We start from the raw sequence: 16261 nt of genomic DNA on the forward strand, positions 1-16261 counted from the left end.
GATACGCCTAGGACAAATTCCCATAAAGGAAACTTCCAAGGTAGAGTGAATGGAGCAGGCTTTGGGCACAGTACTTATGTCACCACTTGGGAAACACACATCCCCTAGCAAAGTGCCTGGTTCAAGTCCTGGCTGCTCTACTTCAGATCCAGCTCCTGTTAACGTGCCTGAGAAAGCAACGGAAGATAGCCCAAATCCTTGGGCTCTTTCCACCCGCATAGGACACCAAAATGGAGTTCTGGGCCCCTGCTGTTTACAGCTGTTTAGAGCATGAAACAGCAGTTAGAACATCTCTATCTCTCCCTCTCTGTCATTCTGCCTTTCAAATAAATAATGTTTTACAAAAAGCGTTCGCATGCCGGAAGTTCCTCTCCAGTGGGATTGCACTGCCAGGCAGTAGAAATTTCATGCTATGGGAGTCCAGGTGCAAGGTCATCACATCACTGGGGGCCTCACCTGTGAAAGTGAGGAATGTAGTTCTGGTGGCACCTGGTTAGTTCCCCAGAGAGTGACTTGTTATGGAGAGCAAGCCAGGGCCTTGAATCCCTCAGTCTTCCCAGCTGGCCCGGTCTCTCTTCTGCACCTGCTGCCACCACTCTGATGCCATCTGCCGTGAGCCCCACACCAGAAGCTGAACAGATGGGGCCACCTGATCCTGCCCTTTCAGCTTCCAACATGACGAGCCAAAAAACTTCTCATTATACATTTCTCAGCTTCAGGAATTTTTTAATAGTAACAACAAATAGACCAAGATACCTTGTTAATGGTACCTTTTAGCCATGAAAAAATCATTTTATTTTATCAGCCAATTTATCCATCTTCTCTCTTTAAGACTGCTGGATTCTGCGAGATCCTTTCAAATGCCTTTTCTACGTTAAGATTAAAAGGTGTCTTCATGTTTACTTTTGGTTCTTTTATTTTTTCATCTGTGAAAGATTTTAGTACTCAATATATGGAGAATTTTTTTTTTTTTGGTTTAAAGAGAGAGGTAGAAATTCAACTTTATTTTTTCCTGGTTATTACCTGAGTCAGTGCCTAAGTAACTACAGCTTCCACATGGCACCAGGAGGCTCTTTGCAAGCTCTCCCCTGAGGCAGCTGTATTAGGTTCTTGCAATGCTTACCATTCCTCTCTGCAATGCTGAATGAATTACGCCAACAGGCAGCTCCAAACGTCTGAGGCTCTCCTCCACCTGTTTACTAGCCATTCCTAAAGATGCAGGGAGTGAGATGATAACTCAGGCCATCTTCCTGATGGGCAGAGACTGTCCACCAGCCAGAGAAAGGATGAAGCCCTCTCCCGCACACCCTCACTGCACCCTGTGTTGGCTGTGCTGGCTGGAGGGGCAGTCACACTGAGACAAGGAGCAGCAGGCTTCCTTTCCCCATGCAACTGAATCCAGCAATGCTGATTCCCAGCCATGTAAGCCAGAGGTCTCAGTGGGTCTGGTGTTCAACTGTCCACCTGTGCTACAAGACGGCAGCAATAGACGTGGGATGGGCTTAAAGGATCCAGCAGATGATGGGCATGGCTTCCGGGGTGGGGAAGGAAGGAGCACCTGGAGCCTCAGCTTCTGAAGAGAGGCACGCAAGAAACATGGCCACCCAAAGAGAAGGAAGCAGTGGTGTGCAGGTTGTCACATCTGAGCGATTGCAAACACAGGAGCACCACACACTGATAAACTTTGGAGTCCTTTATTGCCCAAGATTATGCCCTAAAGAACTCTTGACTCCAAAGCTCAAAGAAACAGGGTTTATAAAGGCAAAAACCACAAGGTTGGGGGAGGGGGAATACATGGTTACTAGGGTCAAGCTGATCTAAGGCCTTTGGGAAGTATCAATTACAACCTTGACAACAGACAAATTACAATGTTAACAGTATCCAGGTGCAGCTTATCTGTTTTAAGCTTAAGCAATCATACTAGGGAGTTTCTATGCTCTGCCAAGTGGGATGCAGTGAACGGTTATTGCCTGAGTACTGTTATTGTCTAGTTTTAGATCATAGTTTTAGAACAGCATATTTTAGAGCATAGTTTTAGATCAGTTTTAGATCATAGTTTCAGACCAGAATATCACACTGGGGGTGCTTTCTCAAGATGGAGTCCCGGGTGCTCAGAAACAGAGTTTCTACTGTCAAGGTGTTACTTCAAGAATAGCAGAAAAAAAATATTTTAACTACAGGCTTCAGCTTCTCATTTAAATTAAGAGAAACACAGGGTCTGCAAAACAAGAGACACAGGGACAGGGACCTGGTTAAGAGAAGAAAAGTGTTAACAAATTGCAGAGGAGAAAATCAGTGAAGAGGAAGAAAAGCTCAAGAGCTTGTCTCTCAATGCTGAGAAGAACAAAGCTATAAACACACAGCAACTGCTGATGCTGTGGAACGAAGGGCACAGGGTTGGGGGCACTGCACCTGAGGGGTGGGGGCACAGGGCAGATAAGCAGTCATCAGAGAGACAGAGTGCTCTCCAACAGGCAAACAATATTCATGAAAAGGAGTGACAAGGGACTCTCTTCTGGCAAGTCTAAATGTTAACAAGAATAAAGAGAATCCCGTAAGCATGAATCGGGGGACAAGTGGCATGGGATGGGGATGGGAGTGGGAGGAGATTCAGATTTTCCCTGGATGACCAGTGTCTCCCTGGCAGAACACCAGACTTAAATGCACTGGAGTTGATCCAGAGACAAAGGAAACCAGGAAATGTGGTAGTGAATAATGAGATTCTGTAAGTACAGATTGGTCTAAATATTTGTTGTAGAGCTCAGAGTTGCGGCACTGTGGGACAAGTCACCACTGGTGATGTCAGCATCCCATATCAGAGTGCTGCTTTGAGTTCTGGCTGCTCCGCTTCTGATCCAGCACCCTGTCAGGGCACCTAAAAGGACAGCAGAAGATGGCTTAAATGTTTGGGTCCCTGCAGACCACATGGGAGACCCAATGGTGCTCCTGTCTCCTGGCTTCAGCCAGGCTCATTCCTGACTTTGCAGCCATTTGGGGAATGACCCTGCAAAAGGGAGCTCGCTCTCTCTCTCACCCTTTCAAATAAGTAAATCTTCAAAAAATTGTTGTAAATATGGTTCCAAGAAACACCAAAATCTATTATTAAACAGGATGGGGGCTGGTGCTATGGTGTAGAGGGTAAAGCTGCTGCCTGCAGTGCCAGCATCCCATATGGGCACAGGTTTGAGACCTGGCTGCCCCTCTTCCAATTCAGCTATCCCTCTGCTATGGCCTGGGAAAGTAGTGGAAGATAGCCCAAATCCTTGGGCCCCTGCACCTGCATGGAGATCTAGAAGAAGCTCCTGGCTCCTGGCTTCAGATAGCTAAGCTCCAGCCATTGCAGCCAATTCAGGAGTGAATCAGTGGATAGAAGACCCTCCTCTCTCTCTCTCTCTCTCTCTCTCTGCTTCTCTGTAACTCTGTCTTTCAAATAAATAAATAAATAAATCTTGAAAAAAAGGAGGTAAAAATGAATAAAACATGATATCATAAAATAACTTTTGAATATGAAACTTAAGGGAAAGTAAATGTGTGTTCTTATATTTAAATTTTCATGCTGATGATTAAAGGAAACTATAGTAAGGTTTTTTTTTTAAGTTTTTGTTTATTTACTTAAAGTGACAGAGAAGAGACAGAGAGCAGAAGAAAGAGAGAGAGGGAGATTGATTTCCATTTATTGGCTCACTCCCTAAATGCCTGTAACAGAGCTGGGCCAGGACAAAGCCAGGAGCCAGGACTCAAGTATTTGGACCATCCTCCATGGCTCCCCTACTCATATTAGCAGGAAGCCAAAAGGAAAGCGGAGGTCAGATTGGATCCCAGGCACTACCATATGAGATGCAGGCCTCCCAGGGAGCAGCCAAACCAGCCGCACCACAAGGCCTACCTCCCAATGAGGCATTTTCAATTAAATCCTTTCAGTTGTAGAATTCAAAAAGTGTTTTGAATCTATAAATCATGACAAGGGAAAGAGAGAATCAAATAAGACAGTACATGTAGCAAAGGAATAGGAGTGGGAAGACTTTTGGCAAAGCAAAAACAAAATGAAAAAAATTAGGTTGAATGAACCTGACAAGTATAAATCACTAAATTACCATCCTAAACCAAGAAGACCACTTGCTCTCTGCCTCAAAAGTGTAGTTTCAAGCTGTTTTCAAAACTGTACAACAAAGTAACACAGAAAGGCTAGGACTGGCCCAAGGTCCCCCAGCCAGCAGGATCAGAGGTGTGATGCTTCTATTTCTACACCAACATAAATCCAAACAAATTCCCAACCTGCTAGATTGTCACCAATGTACATTCTGAGGCAACACAAATGGTTAACCTGAACGAAGACGATTATCCTGCCTTTGGTGGCAGTACATTCTACCAGGACACGCTAATATTCAGGAAAAAAGTTTATACACCAAATAACATAGCCTCAAATAGAATGAAGCAAAATCTGTTGGGAATAAAAGAGACTTTCAAAAATGCGATGTTACATTCTGTTATATTCTGCACCACTTAACGTCTGTAAAAGACAAAATAGGAAAGTTAAAGAAATGAAGCTCTCAAGTCCTAGTCTTCAAACTGTCCAAGGAACAGCCAGGAGGAGGGCCAAGGAAAGACAACAGAAGGCCAAGCTCAGACCCCTCCCTGCCTGGGTCACTTGTCCCTGACCTTGCCTTTTGGAGAGAACAGCCATGAGACAGCAGTGAGGCCCAGTTCTGTGCTACAGTTTACAAATCCCATGACACCACTCTGAAAGCCAGGTCCAACCTCGGGAGAGGTTAGAATTTAGCTTTAGTGCCTCTTTGTATACAGCAAGATCCCAGCAACCCCTGCAGCCCGCACGCAGGGGAGAGACGTGTGGCTGGGTGCACATTCTGAGCTCACCACGCAAAGGCTTTTGTGCTGAAATTCTGTTAGCAAATTTCCATATCCCAGTTGTCAATCAGCAATTGATAAGTAATTGGAAGGTAATGTGTTTTGATTTTTTTTTAAGCTAAAGAAGCTCAAAAACAACAGTGTTCTTTGGAACAGTTTTTAAAATGAGTTAAGACTTTTTTTTGTTTTTCTAAGGTTTGGGGGAGGGTAGGCATATGCAAGAAATATTTTAAGAGGCATATATTGTTTTCAGTAGGAAAATCATGTAACAATGAAACATTTCAGACATCTGTTTTCAAAATGCACTTTTCCTTAGCACAGCCTTTTGTCAGAAAGCAGTTTCTCACTTGTTAAATGATTATCTTTGCCTTAAAGAGACAGATTAAATGTGTTTGTTTCTTTAAAAATACCTGCTTGGATGAAAGGAAGTCATCGATTTTGGGTTATCTTACTTTAAAAATATATATATTCATTTACTTATTTATCTAATTTATTTATTTGAAAGGCAACCTACAGACAGGGAGAGACATAAAGAGATCTTCCAGCCATTGGGTCACTACCCAAATGGCACAACAGCTAGGGCTGGGCCAGGCTGAAGTCAGGAGCCTGGAACTCCATCCAGGCCTCCCACATGGGTATAGGGGCCCAAGCACTTGGGACATTTTTGCCGCTTTCCCAGGCATGTTAGCTGGAAGGTGAATCAAAAGTGGAGCAGGCAGGATTCAACCCTGTGCCTCTGTGTTGCAGGCTGGGGCTTAGCCCGCTACACCACTTCGCTGGCCCTGGACCACCCTTCTGTATGGGAAAACAATGCATCTCTGAATCTGAGGAATCTTTGAAACCCTTGCTGGAGACACCTGGCTGTCTTCCAGGAGGGGCAACCCCCTGCTCTCCACCAGGGGCAGAAGATCCCATTGGCTTTCTAACTGCTGCCAATGGCCCTTCAGGACCCACCTTAGTTGGGGTGTGTCCTAACCTGAGAAGAGATAATGGAAGACTTTCACACTTGGCACAACCCCTGACTACTCCTGCTCCCTTTTACTTCCCCAGTAGCCCCTGTTCCCTCTGTGGCTGCACTGATGCAGTTTCCTGCCTTGCACCCCATGAAACAGCAGGGTTTTAAAAATCACTATTAAAGAATGATGGGCTGTTGACAGACCATCTTCTCTAGTGCATTAGAGTGGCTCAGCTTTCATGCACACACACACATGTACACACACGCACACTCGTGCATATGCATATACACACATGTGCACACACACGCACACATATGCACACCCATGTGCACGCATATGTGCTCAAGCACACACACACACATGCACGTGTGCACGTACTCTCACACACACACAGTGCACTGGGCAGTGAATTGCTGTCTATCCTGGTCTAAAAGGAAACACCTCGGAAACACCCATCTTCCGTCCAACGACAGAGCAAACCTTCCCTATCAAAGAATCTGTTCTGAAACTCATTTCTTCAAATATACGACAGATCTTACCTTGTCGCTCCCCGTCTTCGTGGAGGAACGACACTAAACCCTGCCTAGGCTTCATATCCGAGTCACGGCACCATTATGTCGCTCCCCCTCTTCGTGGAGGAACGACACAGGACCCTGCGCTGTTCTTTCGTCTGCTCGGCCCTCCCCGGGTTTGCTGCTGGTTCTTCCCGGGTTGGCTACTATCCCTTCCACCTCCGTGGAAGGGCAGTTCCCCCTGGCCGCATTCCCCACTTCCGCAGGGGAGCGGCACACCGCCGGCCGGCTCTCTCGGGGGCTGCACGGGTTCCCTTAGATGTTCCCCATAGATGTTCCTGGTGAATGCCGTCTCTCTCCTCCTTTATAGTCCTCCTCCGCCAATCCTAACTCGGCTGCCCACACGCCGAGTACGCTGCTCTCCAATCAGGAGCAAGTCCTACAGTTTATTAGTTGAACTGGAGGCAGCTGTGCGGAAGCTGTTTACTTCTCTCCCAGCGCCATATTGTGGGAGAGCAGATGCATAGAATAAGTCCTAATTCGAGTAACTTAGTCTAGTCCGGATTGCTCCCCACATTACCTGCCTTCAAATACGTTTTACTGACAAAGAAATGCCCTTTTACTCTGTCAAGATAGGTCTTTCTGTATAAATTCAAAGACTTTTGCCATGAAAGGAAAAATAAATATGTCCCTTATGATGGGTGGTGTTTGGTCTTTCACTATACAAAACAAAATCTCAGAATGGTTTATGTAGTCTAATAGATTTGCGATAAAGCTCATGGGGCTTAGACATGGCTGAGAAAGTGACAAACACTTATCGTGGGGGCCTGATGGCTCAGGCCTGAGAGGCCCTACTGTCCTGAGGCTTTGCTGACTGCAGGCAGTGTTCCAAGGGCAGCAGCTGCACCCGGCACCTTCTGCTTCCCAGGCCCGAGTGGGGAAGACCCACCTGGGGTTGAGAGAAGCATCACTCTCCTGCTTTGCTTTGTGTACTAGTGCTCACCTCATTAGGATCATCTTCTATCTCAGATCGTTTTGCAAGAATCTTTATAATCCTCTTTTCCATTTGGGAGGAATGAGTTTTGTTAAAGCCAGAACATTATATTCACATCAACCTAGCCGGGAGCAGGTAAACCGTGATGCATCACAACAGGCTAGAAGCTGATAAAGGCAGGGTGAAGATGTGTCAACCCTCCTGCCTGGAAAATTCCACACAGAAGTGAAAATGTAAGATAGGAAATACAAGCAGAGAAAGCGAGCACACCTGCACAACTTTAAAAATAGAGAAGACAGAGAATGAGAGGCAGAGGGTTTTTTAATAGAGAATTACATTTTTTAAAAGTCCATGTATACGTACTTAGAAATATAAAGGCATAAATGAACAACACTGATCCAAGATTAAGTGAGAAAATTTGACAACATTAACATACAGGGAAAAAATGTGAAAATATTGCTAAAAATTTAAGTTCACTTAAGATCTTGGCTATTAATCATTTTCCCAGTAACTCCCTTCTTTTTAAACATTTACTGTATTTTGAAGGGCAGAGGGACATACACACAGAAAGACAGAGAAAGAGAGAGAGACAGACTATCTTCCATCTACTGGCTTATTCCCCAAATGGCCATAACAGCTAGGGCTGGGCCAGGCCAAAGCCAGGAGACAGGAACTCCATCAGGGTCTCCCACATGGGTACGGAGGCCCAAGTACTTGGGCCATCTTCTGTTGCTTTTTCAGATGTATTAGCAGGGAGCTGGATAAAAGAGGAGTAGCCAGAGCTTGAAACAGTGCTAGAATGTGGGATGCAGGTCTCTGAAACATCATTTAATCTGCTGCATCACGCTAAACCCTGCCTTCAAATCTCTTAAGAAAAATTCTTCTGCACTGGTGTTGTGGCATGGAGGATTAGGCCACTGCCTGCGATACCAGCATCCTTATGGGCTCTAGTTTATATCCTGGCTGCTCCACTTGTGATCCAGCTTCCTGCTAATGTGCCTGGGGAAGGCAGCAGAAGATGCCCCCAAGTGCTTGGGCCCCTGGCACCCATATGGGAGACCTAGATGAAGCTCCTGTTTCCTATCTGTGGCCTGCCCCAGCCTTGGATGTTGCAGCCATTTGAGGAGTGAACCAGTGGATGGAAGATTCTCTCTCTCTCTCTCTGAGTGTCTCTGTAACTCTGCCTTTCAAATAAATCTTTTTTTAAAAAATTTGTCAGTTACAAAGCTGAGAAAGGAGCACAAAACAAAGAAACCCCCCATAAAATAGCTGGAAATACAAATGAAATGATTTGTAAAATTGAATCTATTATACAGTCAACTAAAGATACAAGGGGGCTATGTAAATAATGATCTATGCCAAAAAAGGATGTTTACTATTTGTGAGTCAATGAAAATACTGTGGCATATCAATAAGTTATAAAAAGAAAAACTATATTATTCCCTGAACAGAAGCAGGAAAAATGTTTGATAAAATCAACATCCTATTCACAGCTAGGGAAAAAAAAACCATCTCAGTAAAACTAAAGCATATGTATTTTAAATATTTTATTTGTTTATTTGGAAGGCAGAGTTACAGAGAGGGAGATCTTCCATCCACTAGTTTATTCCCCAAATGTCTGCAATGGCCAGGGCTCGGCCAGGCTGAAGTCAGGAGCCAGGAGCTCCATCAGGTCTCCCATGTGGATACAGTGGCCCAAGCACTGGGATCATCTTCTGCTGCTTTCCCAGGTGCATTAGCAGGGAGCTGGAGCAGAAGCAGAGTGGCTAGGACTCTAACTGGTGCTCCAATACGGGATGCTGGCATCATAAGCAGTGGCTTAACCTGCTGTACCATAATACTAGCTCCAATATTTACTATGTTCAAAGATCAACCAAAATAGCTATCCAAACCACTAAGAGGGGTCATAATGGGTTAAGCTGCCACCTACAACCCCAGCATCCCATATGGGAGCTGGTTCAAGTCCCCGCTGCTCCACTTCTGATCCAATTCCCTGCTAATACACCTGGGAAAGCAGCCAAAGATGGCCCAAGTGCTTGGGTCCCTGTATCTATGTGGGATACCAGGATGAAGCTCCTAGCTTTGGCCTGGCCCAATCCCAGCTATGGCCATTTTGGCAATTTGAGGAGTGAACCAGTGGATGGAAGATTCTCCTCTCTCTTTCTCTCCCTCTGTAACTCTGCCTTTCAAATAAATAAATCTTCAAAAATACAGCAAGAGAGCTCAACAAGACGATAATTACAAAATAAATAGGCATAAACCATCCAATTTTTATACAATAGAAAAACATTGATAATTTAATATGGGTAAAAATCATTCATAACAACAAATATAATGTAAAACACCTAACATTCAATTAATATGTGACAAAATTATGTGAAGAAAATTATTTAATGTTCTGTAAAAATAAAGCTTGAAAAACAAAAAGCTATATCATAACCATACATGGAAAATTAAGTACAAAACTATTTTGCCTATTAATAAAATAAAATAGCAATGGAATTTTTGAGGAGCTCACCAAAACAAATGTATTTCCTCATAAAAATTGAGGAAGAAAAATTTCTACTTTTAAAAAGAAGAGAATAATATGTATTTCTGATCACATAAATGTGGCAGTAATGAAGAATTAAAAGGCATTAAGGAAGGCAAAAAATGGAGAAACTCAGAAAATAACCAATGTATTTGTAATACTACTTATATAGTAAGAGAGGCATTGGGGTTCAGTGCATAAGAGCTTTATTTAATAAATCATGCTGGGATAATTGCTTGAACACTTAAAAATAATAAATTAGACCTCTACCTAATACCACACACTAAAATAAATTGCAAAGCATTTATGAGCTAAATCTAAGAAGACAGAGTGAGTCTATAGCCCAGAGTGTAGGGTTTAGACAAGGGGCTGGGGGCACAGGGACAGGAGCAGGGGACCTGCTCCAGTTTCCCTGCAGGGAGCTGGCTCTTCAGGGGCTGTTCCAGGAAAGCTGATCTTGCAACTTTGGACTCAGCAGGAGCCAGACCTCTAAAGGCACAGAAAGCTGGGAGACACCAGCCAGCCTGGAGCTGTGAATGACAATCAATGGGTAATGCTTGCACAAAAAGGGCCTGTGCACTGCTCACTAAGTCCTGGATACTCCCCTAACCCCTGCTACAAGAGCCCAGGCAGACTGCTTCTTGGTGGAGGCAGTTTCTTTAGGGGACTAAACTTTTCCACAGTCACCTTTGCTTGTCCCCAGGAAACAAAGCTTTTCTCCAACAGCACCTGTGGAGGCTGAGTACTCCCAGGCCCCACAGGTGACCAGGCCCAGGGCCTGCTAACAAATAGCTCTGTGACCTCAGAGTAGAGCAGATCATTGTAAACATAGGAATAAAGGACCAAAGGATCAGGAGAAGTCTGGTTAGTTTTACTACCCCGGATTTTTAAGCTTCTGAACATCTATAAATACCCTAAACAAAACTGAGAGTACTGGTGAAATAGAAAAATAAACAGCAAATGAAATATACAAGGATACTCAAAGAGTTTGTGGAAAATAGAATCAAAAGATAAGTTTATTTTGGTGCAAGGAAATTTTTAAATTTGTGTATACAAGCAGCTTTTGAAAAGTTCATGGAAAATGCATATTTATAAAGAAACTGCATAAATTTCAACATATTTTGCAGCCAAATAAATTTACCTTTTCATCCCATTTTTCCACAAACTTTCTCTTTAAAAAAAAAGATTTATTTATTTTTTATGTGAAAGGCAGAGTTACAGATAGGTCTGCCATCAGCTGCTTCATTCCCCAAATGGCCACAGGGCAAGGGGGCAGGTCAGGCTGAAGCCAGGAGCCAGGAATTCCAACCAGGGCTCCTGTGTGGGTGGCAGGGGCTCAAGCATTTGGGCCATCTTCCACTGCTTTCCCAGGTGCATTAGCAGGGAGCTGGATCAGAAGCTGGGACCTGAACCAGCACTCCTATGGGATGCTGGTGACACTGGAGCTAGCTTAACCCACAACACCACAGTGCCACAGCATCACACCTGCTACACACACACACACACACACACGCAACCTTTCTAAGGATTCTCTTATCTCATACATGAGCAGGCACTTTGCATTGTAGTGGGTTCTCCAGCAGACAGCCTGGCAAAGGGCACAAGAAGCCAACTTTTAAGGAAATGAATGAAATGTAAGCATGACATAAAGGAATAGTTCAGCTCCTATGAAATCAAAATAATGGAGCACAGCACACCAATGAGGCGGTGTGGTTTGCACAATAGATGGACCGTGGATGTTTTTGTTTTTGCCTTGCTCTGAGTGGCCTTGGACCCAGGTTAGTGAGGCACAGCAGGATGGCCATCCGTCTTGGCAGAGGATGCAGACCCGGGCTGCCTCTCCAGGAACTGCTCTGAGCCATGGACCCTGGGTGTCTTATCAGGCCACATGCTCCAGGAAGCATTGTAAGAAACTACTTAGAGGAGTGCATGAGATGCTTGTCAATCACATCCATCACAGGCATTATCCATAATACCAGAACCAGTAGCAGCAACCTAAATATCTACCAACAGATGATGGTGCAGCAGCAAGGGACAGGTGCAATCATCAGTGGCTCACTCCAGGGTGAAACAGTGACACAGTACCGGGCAGCAGATTATGTAGTGGGTGAGTCTCCAAGGCATGCTAGAGAAGGTGAAGGCAGCCCCAGTGTGCAGTCCACTCACCTGCTGGCTTATGAGAGGAGAAACAGAGACTGGCTTAGCAAATAAGAAAATACATCCTAATTTAATTTTGTTCCATGCTCCTTTTCTGCACTTCAGGTTTTACGGTGAGCATGGATTACATTTATAAATTCAAGGGAAAATAATAAATCTTTCAAATTTACTCTTCCAATGTATTTTTTAAAAACACATTTGCCTCCAAAGTTAGCACCTTAGCACACTCCCAAATAATCCATTATTCATTCAGATAAACTCAGGTCATCTGTCCAAAATTCCAAAATTCCAACGGCTAACCACAACAGTTTCAGACCTTCCACCTCCTTTTGGCTCTGATCTAACTGACACAGAACATAATATAACACACTGGCAGGAAAAAAGTATACAATGAAGTTGTTTCCTTTTAACCCGCCAATGGGGAATTTATATTCTAGCAAGCACTTCTTGCTAAACCTGCACAAGTATATTACAAGTCTTGTAAAACTGCCCATAAAGTTTTGACTCAGTTTTAAAAGACAATATGTAACAAATAGGCTCAATCGGGGAAAAAAACACATCATTTAAAAATTCCCTGATGCCATGCTGCCAATGCAGCCATCACATGGGAGTTAAAATTTCTCCTTCAGGGAAGGAGAGAACTTCCACTTTGCTTATTGCCCTGTCTAAATACTGATGGAGTTTGTGGACTCAAAAGCTTCCATAGCCTTGGCAGCTCATGACAAGAGCCTTGAGTGATCACTGATGTCATAAATAAGATTGTCAATGGTTAAATCAACATCAGGAGTCACTGTGCACTTGCTCCCCATGTAGGACTTCTGTCCTTAATGTGTTGTACTATGAGAATTAATGATAAAACTTGTCTTCAAGCAATGCTTTATACTTTGTGTGTCTGTGGGTGCAAATTGTTAAAATCTTCACTTAGTGTAGAGTTAATCTTCTATATATAAAGACAATTACAAATGAATCTTAATGAAAAATGGTCTGGGAGAGGGAGTAGGAGGTGGGATGGGAGTGGGGGTGGGAAGGTGGGTATGGGGGAAGAACTGCTGTATTACGAAAGTTGTACCTATTAAATTTATATTTATTAAATAAAAGCTTTTTTAAAAAAAGCTCTCCTTCAGGGGTCTGCCATGTAGCGCACTGGACTAAGCCAGTGCAATGCCTGCAATGCCAGCACCCCATATGAGTGCTGGTTGACTCCAAGATGCTCCCTTTCCAATCCAGCTCCTTGCTAACACACCTGGGAAAGCAGCAAAAGATGGCCAAATTGCTTGGGTCTCTGCTACCCATGTGGGAGACCCAGATGGAATTCCTGGCTCCTGGCTTCAGCCTGGCCCAGCACCAGCTGTGTGACCACTTGGGGAGTGAAACAGTAGGTGGATGATCTTTCTGTCTCTCCCTCTCTCCCTGTAACTGCCTTTCAAATAAGTAAATCTTTTGTAAAAAATAAAAATTAAAAAATATATAATAAGATTTCTCTTTCAATCTGTTTGGCAGAATATAACATAGCAAAGCAAAACAGATCAACCAGGACCAGCAGCCCTCAGTCCTCAGCAGAACCATGGCTGCCCTCCGTCAACCTGCAAAGGAGCCACAGGGCACTTAAGGCATGGGCAGCCTCTCCTTTCACCCAGCTTCCAACTTCAAGTGCAAACTCCAGGCCAGGAGCAATCAGCTCTCAGGGCACCAGAGCCCAGGAAGGTGCTTATCCAGAATCCTCCATGCTCCAACAGCCCAGAGCCCAAACGAGTGACGGGAAGATGAGCCCAGATGGTGGAAGACAGAGAGACAAGCGAGGCAGAGTGTATGACCGTCAAAAAGGACTCTGAACTTACACCCAAAGGAACGAGCTAAGGGCAGCACTCTGAGTCTCTCCAGTAAGGACCCAGGCACTGTGCTTAGATGCATTCTTCCTTGAACCTCTCAGGCAATTGAGGTGAGAGGTGAAGCAATCTACTCACGTCACAAGCCAGGAATCGGAGTGCATGATTTGAACACAAATCTAGCTGCAAAGACCCTGCTTGTCTGTCAGCGCACTTCCTGGGAAACAGCCTGCGTGGCTCCAGCAGGGAGAAGCAGCTCACACAGGGGTCCTGGACAAGGAAGTAAGGGCTGAGTGCCGTGGACCCACCTTCTCCCCTCTTTGCCCTGCTTACTTTTTCTCTGCATCTCTGCAAGCCTCCTGTCTCCTAGTCTGCTTTGTCCTATGCCCCTTGTCTGGGCTGCTACCAGCCTTGTCATTTCTTTCTCCCAGCTGTGCACCTGCTGCTCATGGAGCTGAATCTGTGTTGCCCCTGCCCTCTCCCTTTGCATACACCACAACAAAGTTCTGAACGGCCAGCTGCATAGACGCTCTCGTAATAAAGAGCATTTTCAAGAAAAGTAAAAGGAAGGAAAACTACTGCATAGAATGAACTACATATATGAGGATACTTCAATAAGTTTGTGAAAGGGGTGCACATTCGGCACAGGGGTTGAGTCGCCACTTGGGATGCCCACATCCTGTATCGGAGTGCCTGGGACTAAGTCCTACCTCAGCTTCCAATCCAGTTTCTGGCTAATTTGCCCCCTGGGAGGCAACAGGTTAAAGCCCAAGTAATTGGGTCCCTGCCACCCACTGGAGAGACCGGGATTGGGTTCTATGCTCCTGGCTTCACCCTTCACCCTGACCCAGTCCTGGCCATTGCAGGCATTTGGGAAGGTGAAACAGTGGATAGAAGATGTGTGTGTGTGTGTGTGTGTGTGTGTGTATGTCTTTCAAATGATTTTTTAAAACTGAAGAAAATGTAATTCAAAGACAAATCTTTGCACTAAAATAAAACTTTTCTTAAAGATTTATTTATTTGAAAAGCAGAGTTACACACAGAGAGAAGGAGAGTCAGGAAGAAAGAGAAAGAGAGAGAGAGAGAGAGGTCTTCCATCCACTGGTTTACTCCCCAGTTGGCTGGAACAGCTGGAGCTGCACCAATCCAAAGCCAGGAGCCAGGAGCTTCTTCCAGGTCTCCCATTGGGTGCAGGGGCCCAAGCACTTGGGCCATCTTCCTCTGCTGTTTCCCCAGGCCATAGCAGAGAGCTGGATTGGAAGTTGAGCATGGCCGGTGCAGCAGCTCTCTAGGCTAATCCTCCACCTGCGGCACTGGCACACCAGGTTCTAGTCCCGGTCAGGGCGCCGGATTCTGTCCCGGTTGGCCCTCTTCCAGGCCAGCTCTCTGCTGTGGCCAGGGAGTGCAGTGGAGGATTGCCCAAGTACTTGAACCCTGCACCCCATGGGAGACCAGGATAAGTACCTGGCTCCTGCCATTGGGTCAGCGCGGTGCACCAGCCACAGCACGCCGGCCGCGGCAGCCATTGGAGGGTGAACCAACGGCAAAGGAAGACCTTTCTCTCTGTCTCTCTCTCTCACTGTCCACTCTGCCTGTCAAAAAAAAAAAAAAAAAAAAAGGAAGTTGAGCATCCGGGACTTGAACCGGTTCCCACATGGGATGCCAGTGCAGCAGGTGGCGGCCCCACCTGCTATGCCACAGTGCTGACTCCAAGATATTTTTTAAATCCATGTGGTTTTTCTTCATAATATGGTTTATGGTTTCTATGAAATATTTGAAAATCCCATGTAAGCATGAATTTCAATTTTCTGTGCCACAACAGACCTACCATTTAAATTCATTTTCCACAAACTTTGTGAAGTAGAATGACAGGCAGATCTTCCATCTTTTTTTCACTGATGTGGCCACCACAGGCAGGCCGAAGCCAGCATCTCAGAACTCCATCCACATCTCCCATGTCCGTGGCAAAGGACTCAAGTACGTGAGCTATCATTTGCTGCTTTCACAGGTGCATTACATGGAGTCAAATTAGAAGTGGAGCAGCTGGGACTCAAACCAGCACTCCAGCATGGGATGTGGGTGTCTCCAGCTAAGCCACATCACCTGCTCCTTCTACAAACTTTCTGAAGTAGCTTCATACAGTTCACTAAATAAAGGAGCCTGATACATGGATATAGCTATAGCTACAGAAACAGAGGCCATCAAGACCAAATCAATTTGGGAAGCAGCAGTCTTATCTCCTCTTTACCATGTAGATGAACACGCCTATTAAAAGGCGGCAAGGTCCTCCATAAAGGATCATTTTCTTATCCCAAATTTCCTTAAGCACCAAGTCCTCCTTGGAGAACATTTCTTAACATTTCATGGAATATTGGAAATACAATAATCAATTAAGGAACCTGGTTTGAGAAAGGCTGAAA

Source organism: Oryctolagus cuniculus, chromosome 15, assembly GCF_964237555.1.
Source record: "Oryctolagus cuniculus chromosome 15, mOryCun1.1, whole genome shotgun sequence".
Lineage (NCBI taxonomy): Eukaryota > Metazoa > Chordata > Mammalia > Lagomorpha > Leporidae > Oryctolagus > Oryctolagus cuniculus.